Below are 8,968 nucleotides of genomic sequence, written 5' to 3' on the forward strand. Positions count from 1 at the left end.
TGCCAGTGCCCTATTTAATGGTCTAAAGTGATTGGAGGGCAACTGGCGCCCATCTCAAGCTAAATATGTCCCCAAACACATCCAATCAAAATTTTGAATGACATTTAGTTCAACGTAGTTGAAAGTTTTGGAAATTAGGTCATTGCCAGCGTTGTCGTTGAAACTTAAAAAAAACTAATTCGCTGAGGCGTTGAGAGAGCTAGTGGCCTTGTTAATAGTCATAAGCGATCGGAGGGTGAATTTCCCCAAACACTTCCGATCAACATTTTGGTGTAGCAATTTTGTTGAACATAGTTGAAAGGTGCGAAAATCATGTGTTTGATTAAGAGAACTCCCAAGAGTCTCAGTGTTTAGGGTTAAATTAAGCCCTGGGGGCAAATAATGTCATATAGAAAGCGTTGTTATAAAAACTTCAAAAAGGGCTGTTTCGATTGGAAATTGAGAGGACTATTGCCCTTTTTAATAGTCGAAAGTAATCAGAGGGAGAATCGCCCCCTCCCCGCGCCCATCATTTCCCCAAATATTTCCTATCATGATTTTGATATCGCCATTTTGTTCAACGTAGTTGAAAGGTCTGAAAATTTGTTCTTTGAGGGTGACAACCCTCCCCCTATAGCCGTCAGGACAAGGGTAGTAAGTTATGCCCTTAGGGCACCTAAGGTTTTTACAGAAATTTTTGTCGTAGAAGCTTCAAAAGGGCTCGTTCTATTGGACATTGAGAGGACTAGTGCCTTTTTTATTAGTTCAAATTGATCAGAGGGCAAATGTTTCCCTCCACGCCTATCATTTCCCCGAACACTTCCAATCGAAATTTTTATATAGCCATTTTGTTAAGCCTATCAGAAAGGTCTGGAAATTATGTCTTTGAGGATAACAAATCCCCCAAAAAGTAAAGAACTCCATTAAACCAAAAATGAACAAAAATAGAATCAAATAATCTACCAAGCATACAACTACCACGAATCAGTATCAATAAATAAATTAAACTCAAAACAAACAGAAATTAAAATAAATTAAACTCAAACGAGCAGAAATTAATCTGAGTAGGGTTCTAAACCCTATGCTTTCTAAAAGCTATAATATAATTTTTACTTTACTGAAAAAATTATGTAAAATGTATTCACTTTTATAACTTTAATAAACCAAAAACTAATTAAGATTCTAATGAATAAATATAAGTATATGTATATCACACTGACAATGCTCATTCTTTTCAGTAAAGTACAATTATATTCTAGCTTTTAGAAAGCATAGGGTTTAGAAATGTTTGATCCTGTCCAAAAAGGCTAATAGTATTTAGGTGAAATTTCAGGGAATGTTGAGGGGTATATTGAGCTATATCAAAAGAAAGTATCAGCATACACGTTTTCAAAGAGGCATATCTTCAATATTTTAGGAATGGTTAACGATATTAACATTAAACTTTCAAGGCCACTGCAAATCCTAGTACTGCGGCTGCCAATGCTACTGGCTGCAATTGCAACTGTGACAACTTGCAGTACTGACTGTAACTGCTACTTCTTGACCATTCAGGGGGTCCAAAAAGAACAACAGGTACCACTTGCCTTGGTACTATATTTCTACTGCTCTCAAGTTTGTTATGACTCTTTACTGTTCTTTAAGAATCTTTTTTTTGAAAGTTTTTTTTTATTATTTTAATAATTATGAATGTTTTAACTATTATTATTAATTAAATAATTATTTATATTAATATTTAATAATTTTGACAAAACTTAAAATTGCAAACCATAACTTTCAGACAAAACACTTATGAAAGTCTAAGAAACCAGACTTGGTAAAGGCCAAATCATGAGTTCTAAACACTCTGATATCACAAAATACCAAAACTTAACATAGAAAACCATAACTTTCAGAAAACACACTTATGAAAGGCAAAAAAACACATAAATTAACAACTCCTCGTTCTACACGCTAAAGTTTTTTTTCATTTAAAAAAAAAGGTGCTTATTGTTCTAATTAAATGACCCTTGCGTTTCAGGAGTCGTGTTTTAATTAATTTAAAAGAAATTAAAATTTTGAGCCAATATTGAGTGATTTTATATGGAGCCAACCCCTTCGGATTATTAATAATTTATGTTCGGTTTAATTTTTAATATTTCTCCTTACTTTCACTTGAAAACACTTTCTTTTTTTTATTTACTTTCTGGTCGTTTTTAAGATAACGCCAGGATGTCTGGCTCCACCTCCACAGAAAAATCCCCCTTCCGACGGAAATATCCTCTGGACAATTCAATCCTGATGAAAAGTTACCCTGGAAAATTACCCTTAACACCTCTACGCGTAAAATTGAGTCAGTAAAGAGAAAGCAAGATGTATAAAGACATTTTGTATTGGAATTCGGGCAAATTCCCCCAGGATACAATTTCCCCTGAAAGTTCACCTCCTGGTAAATTCTCTCTCCATGGAAAATTCTCCCTATGCAAAGTCCCCCCCCAGCAAAAAAAATTGTCCTCTCCTCCCCCCCTCAAGACATGTTTGCATACTTCCGAAAATACTATTACTATACAAACACTATATGTAAACAATGGGCAAATTATATAACTTAAAGACCATTCCCCAGGGGCTGTGGGGGGTCATGCTATCCCCAAAGACATAGTTATTAGGCTTTTCGACTATGCTGAACAAAATAGCAATCTCAGAATTTTGATCGGACGATTTTGGGAAAAAAGGGGCATGGGAGGGGGACTAGCTGCCGCCCAATATTTTGGTCACTCGAAAAGGACACTAGAACTTATAATTTCAGTTAGAATAAGCCCTCTCCCGACGTTCTAGGCCTACTGGGTCGATATGATCACCAGTGATATAAAAAAATAAATAAACATGCATCTGTGATGTTTCTTCTGGCCCAAGTACAAAATTCCACATTTTTGTAGATAGGATCTTGAAACCTCTCATACGCTGAATCTGATTTTGTGATTTTAATTAAGATTATATGAATTTTTGGGAGTATTTCCCCCTTTTTTGAAAATCAGGCAAATTTTCTTAGGCTTGTAACCTTTGATGGATATAACTAAATTTAATAAAACTTATATATTTAAAATCAACATGAAAATCCAATCCTTTTGATATATCTATTGGTATCAGAATTCCGGTTTTTAGAGTATTGGTTACTATAGAGCCGGGTTTCTACTTATTTACAGGTTGTTACCACAAACTGTTTAATACTACTAACGGGCAGCTAGTATAACTTATAGCCCATGCCTTGGGGGATGTTGGGGTTTTACATTTATTAATATAGAATTGCTTAATCTTTAAACTGTTTTGAACAAAATCGCTATCTCAAAATCTTGATTGGTTATGTTGGGGGAAATATTGGGCTGGGGGGGGTGACTGGTTGCCCTCCAACTACTTTTTTTTCTTCAAAGGAGCACCCGAAATTTCAATTGAATTTTCCCCCCAAATATTGAGGAAGCAGTTTTCACAGAAAAGTAAAGAGCAGGTCAGCTAAAACAAGTCCCACATCAATTGAAACTCAAAACGACAAGAAATTACTATTAAAAATAAATGAAACCTGAAATGAAGAGAAATTAAATTCCGTCCATCAGTCTCTCAAACTCACCCAATCAAAATTTTAAGATATCCATTTTATTCAGCGTAGTTGATTTCCAGATGGAAAATATGTTTTTGAGGAGGACAATCCCCTACAACCCTCGGGGCAAGGGTTTTAATATATGCCCTGGGGGTCTTTAAGTTTTTTTTATAGAAGGGATTGTCATATAAACTTCAAGAAAGGCTCATTCGATTGGAAATCCAAAGGGCTTGTGTCCTTCTTAATAGTCAAAAGCGTTTGGAGGGCACCTAGCCCCCCCCTCCACGCGCATCCGTCCCCAAGACACCGTCAATCGATATTTGGAAATAACGATTTTGTTCAGCGTAGTTGATGTCCAGGTAGAAAATATATTTTTGAGGAGGACACTGCCCCACAACCCTCGGTACAAGGGGTGTAAGCTATGCTCTGGGGTCATATAAGATTTCTATAGAAGGCGTTGTCATAGAAACTTCAACAAAGGATCATTTGATTGGAAATTCAAAGGGATAGTGCCCTTTGTAATGGCTGGAAGTGATTGGACAGTACCTAATTCCCTCTCACACCCACTATGTCCCCAAACACATCCAATAAAAATGTTGAGATAGCCGTTTTGTTCAACGAAGTTTAATGTTATTGAAAGTAGGTCTTTGAGGATGACAACCCTCAGGGCAAGGATTGTAAGTTATGCCTTGGGGGCATCTACAGTTTTTATAGACAGTGTTGGCGTAGAAACTTCAAAAAGGGCTCATTTGATTAGAAATTGAAATGGCTTGTGCCCTTTTTAATAGTTGAAAGTAATTGGAAGGCAACTAACACCCCTTCCACGCCCACCATTTCCCCAAACACATCCAATCAAAATTTTGAAATTGCCATTTTGTTCCACGCGCTTAAAGTTCAGGAAATTATACCTTTGAGCAGGACACTCCCTTCACAGTCTTCAGAGCAAGGGTTTTAAGTTATGCTCTTGGGGCATATAATTTTTTATTGAAATATTTATCGTAGAAACTTGAAAAAGGGCTAATTCTATTTGAAATTCCAAGGTCTAGTGCCCTTTTAAATAGTCGAAAGTGATTTGAGGGCAACTAGCCCCCCTCTCTCCCCACTTTTTCCTCAAAAACATCCAATCAAAATTTTTAGATAGCCATTTTGTTCAGTGTTGTTGATTTCCAGATAGAAATTATCTTTTTGAGGAAGACACTCCCCCACAGCCTTCAGGGCAAGGGTTGTAAGTTTTATCCTTGGGGCATATAGGTTTTTTTCTGAACGCGTCGTCGTAGAAACTTCAAAAAGGGCTCATTCGATTGAAAATTGAAATGACTAGTGCCCTTTTTAATATTCAATAGTTATTGGAAGGCAACTAACATCCTTTCTTTGCCCTCCATTTCCCCATACATATCCAATCAAAATTTTGAAATAACCATTTTGTTCCATGCAGTTAAAGTTCAGGAGATTATACCTTAGAGCACTCTCCCCCACAGTTTTCATGGCAAGGGCTATAAGTTATGCCCTGGGGGTATATAAGGTTTGTATTGAAATGTTGTTGTAGAAACTTGAAAAAGGGCTCGTTCAATTGATATTTCAAAGGGCTAGTGCCCTTTTTAATAGTCGAAAGTGATTTGAGGGTCACTAATCCCCCTCTCAAGCCCACCTTTTCCTCCAACATTCGATCAAAGGATTTAGATAACTTTTTCATTCAAAGTCGTTGACAGTTGTATACCTTGTGACTTTAAGGATGGCAACTTATCCCCCCCCCCACCCCCCGCAGGACACGGGGGGTCAGTTAGACCCTAGGAGCATGTAAGGTTTTTATTGTAGGAGATGCTGTAAAAAAATCCGAAAGGGCTGATTCAATTGAAAATTGAAAAGGCGATTGCCCTTTTAATAGTCAAAAGTGATTGAAGGGCAACTACACCCCCCCTCTCACGCCCACCTTTTCCCCAAACACATCCAATCAAAATATTGATATATCCATTTTTTTCAACGTATTCAAAAGTTCTGGAAATTAGGTATTTTAGGATGATAAACCCATCAGAGCTTTCAGTGCAAGGATTGTAAGTTATGCCCTGGGGGCATATAAATTTTATATAGAAAGTTGCTTTAGAAGTTTCAAAAGGGGCTCATTCGATTAGAAATTGAAATTGCCCTTTTTAATAGTCGAAAGTGAGGGGAGAGTAGTTAACCCCCCTCTTACGCCCTCCATTTCCCTAAACACATTCAATCAAAGTTTAGAGATAACTATTTTGTTCAACGTAGTTGAAAGTTCTGGAAATTATGTATTTTAGGTTGAAAACCCCCCCAGAGTCCCCAGGGCAACGGGTGTAAGTTATACCCTGGGGATATGTAAGGTTTTTATGATAGAGTTGTCGTAAAAACTTCAAAAGGAGCTCATTCAATTGGAATTTAAAGGGCTAGTGCTTTTTTTAATAGTTGGAAGTGACTGGACGGTAACTAACCCCTCTCTCACTCCCACCATTCCCCCACACACATCCAATTAAAATTTTAAGATAACCATTTTTTTCAACGTATTAGAAAGTTATCGAAACCTGCTATCTTAGTATGACAACCCCCCCCCCCTCAGCCCTCCGGGCGCGGGGTTTAAGTTATATCCTGGGGGCCTATAATGTTTTTATTTAAAGTGTTGTTGTAGAAACTTCGAAAGGGCTTATTTGATTGAAACTGAAAGGGCTAGTACCGTTTTTAGTTGTTGAAAGTGATTGGAGAAAGACTAACATCCCTCTCACGCCCACCATTTTCCCAGACATGTCCAATCAAAATTTTGAGATAGCTATTTTGTTTAACGTAGTTGAAATTTTGGGAAATTAGGCCTTAGAGGATGACATCCACCCTCAAAGCCCTTAGGTCAAGAGTTGCAATTTATGCCCTTGGGGCATATAAGGTGTTTATAGGAAGTGTTATCGTAGAAACTCAAAAAGGGCTCATTCGATTGAAAATCGAAAGGCTTAGTGCCCTTTTTAATAGTTGAAAGTGATTGGAAGACTTGACATTTTTATAGTAAAGATCAATGTGGGTATAATGTATTATTTTTTTGTTGTTGTTGTTGTTTAGACCACAGCACTTTGTATCGAAGGAGTTGTCGTAGGAACTTCGAAAAGGGCTCATTCAATTGAAAATAAAAAGAGCTGATGCCCTTTTTAATAGTCAAAAGTGATTGGAGGAAAACTAATCCCCCTCCCACGCCCACCCTCCCATTTGACTTTATGTTTAAAAACTAAATGTTGCCATAAGATTAAATCAAAATGCACTGGTAATGCTAATTCTGACACTGCATCTCACTGGTAATGCATCTCAGCAATATCCCAAGAACGACTGAGGGTTTATGTCAAACTTTTGGGGCTGTTTCTGCTCTTAAGATTTAACCAAATCAAAATAGCGTAAGTGTATTCAGGCTATCAAAGAAAGTAAACAGATTTGTTTGCGAATGTCATCAAGTTTTCCATTTCAGCTCAACTAAAGGAAGTATGAAACTAAATTAAATACTTCTATTTGTTTCCAGATTTTTAAAAGGGCATATGTTGTTAAAAATTGCTGAAAATTGTTCTCCAGCATACAAATAGCAGGCCAAACTATAAATCTTAAAAAAAACAAAAAGATTTAAAGTTTTATTTTCTTTTTCTCTGAAAAGACTATGTCAATATAAACCAAACAGAAATTAATTAAAAAAACTTAATTAAAAAATTAATTAAAGAACAGAAATTAACTGAAAAAATACAAATGAATGTGCATTGTCAGTTTCTGTCATGTGCATATTTAGTAATCAAAATCTCAATATTATTTGATTTATTAAAGTTAAAAAAGTAAAAACATTTATATTTTTTTCAGTAAAGTGCAAATTATGATCTGGCCTTGGGAAGGCATAGGGGTTTTGAGCCCAACTTATGTTAATTTCTGCTCGTTTCGAGTTTAACTCGGTTATTTATTGTAATTTCTGTTCGTTTTTGGGCCTCATTTATTTATCGATGCTGATTTGTGATAGTTTCACGCCTGGTAGATATTTTGATTTTTATTTTTGCTCATTTTTAGTTTGATGGAGTTCCTTACTTTTCTTTGAAAAAATTATTTTGCGAAAGAAGTTTTTTTTAATTAATTATTGGTAAAGAACGACTCGACCCAATAGTAACCAAAACTCTAAAAGGAATTTTGATAACAATTGATACTTCAAAAGAATTGGTTTTTATGCTGATTCCAAATATGTAAAATTCATTAAGTTTAATATACATATCAAAACGTTTTTAGGTGAACCGGCTGTTAGCAGTTGTTGTAATGTGTCCTTTGCCCCGGTGTTTTTTAAAAAGTGGTCTTGTGGTCCCAAACTTGGCTGCAAGATCCCTTCAGAAGGTGGCAAGGCCGAGTCAAGGTGAATATCCTGCAGAGTCTTAAACATGAAGAATTAGGTCCTTCATTGATTATATTTATTGGCATAAAGAACACAAACTAAAATATGAGTCGTCTAATAGTCTAAAATACTTTCTAATTGGGGGGGAGGGGATTTTCCTGGTAAAATTTTCCACAGAAGGGGGGGAGGGAGAGATTTCCGAAATGATTTAAAAAGTGATCAACAGAAAAGCCTTTCTTTTTCAAATAAAGTAACGAAAATGAGAAAAACCAAGTTTTTTTTCAACTGAGAGTAAGGAGCAACGTTAAAGTATAAAATGAACTGGAAGTATTGCATCTATGAGAGGGGCTGTCTCCTTTTCAATTTATCGCTCTTTACGCTAAAGTTCGACTTTTGTGTCCCAATTCCTCAAGAACGACTTCTGAAACACACAAGGGCAGTTTAATTGGAATCAAAGCTTTATGAGGGACAAAAAAAAATAAAAAAACTTCAGCTTAACACATGAGGGGTTGCGGAGAGGCCAGCCCCCCTCATATAAGGAATAATTTCGTTTCGTTTTAAGTTTTAATAATGAGCTTTACTTATAGTTGAAACTGTCTTTTTTCAAATATTAATAAAGAAGAATACGTTTATATCAAGTTTTCAATTAAGTCAACTAAGAGTGACAGGAGACATAGCCCATTCACCTTCCTCAGTGCTGAATGAGGTGTAGGGGTGGTCATCAACAGTAATTCAATAAAAAATAGAAAATTACATATTGCATGCCAATCTTGTGGTCTAATATATAGCCTACCATTTTAGGTTATATCCATTTTATATGGATACCTAAACTTGAGAGATGTGGAAGCCGCCAGTCAGACTTGTAAAAGTTGGTACACAGCATTCATCAACAGCCATAAGATTCAAAACAATGTTGAATTTGTAATCCACAGAAAACATAGTGAGGCTCTCATGGCTTTGTCAAGGCATCCTAGTCGCTGTAAAAGGATTACAATTGAGGTAATGAATTACATTTCAAACTTTTACTTATAGGTTTCTGGCATATAATGTATGACTATGATGGG

General features: G+C 36.1%; 1 pseudogene; it reads left to right on the forward strand.

The window, feature by feature from the left end:
- Positions 1-1,398: 1,398 nt before the first annotated feature.
- Positions 1,399-8,968, forward strand: part of LOC148955924 (AMP deaminase 2 pseudogene) — a 34,045-nt pseudogene continuing 26,475 nt past the window's right edge.

The sequence above is a fragment of the Artemia sp. Qi Xiang Cuo genome, chromosome 1 (assembly GCF_049724085.1).
Source record: "Artemia sp. Qi Xiang Cuo chromosome 1, ASM4972408v1, whole genome shotgun sequence".
NCBI lineage: Eukaryota > Metazoa > Arthropoda > Branchiopoda > Anostraca > Artemiidae > Artemia > Artemia sp. Qi Xiang Cuo.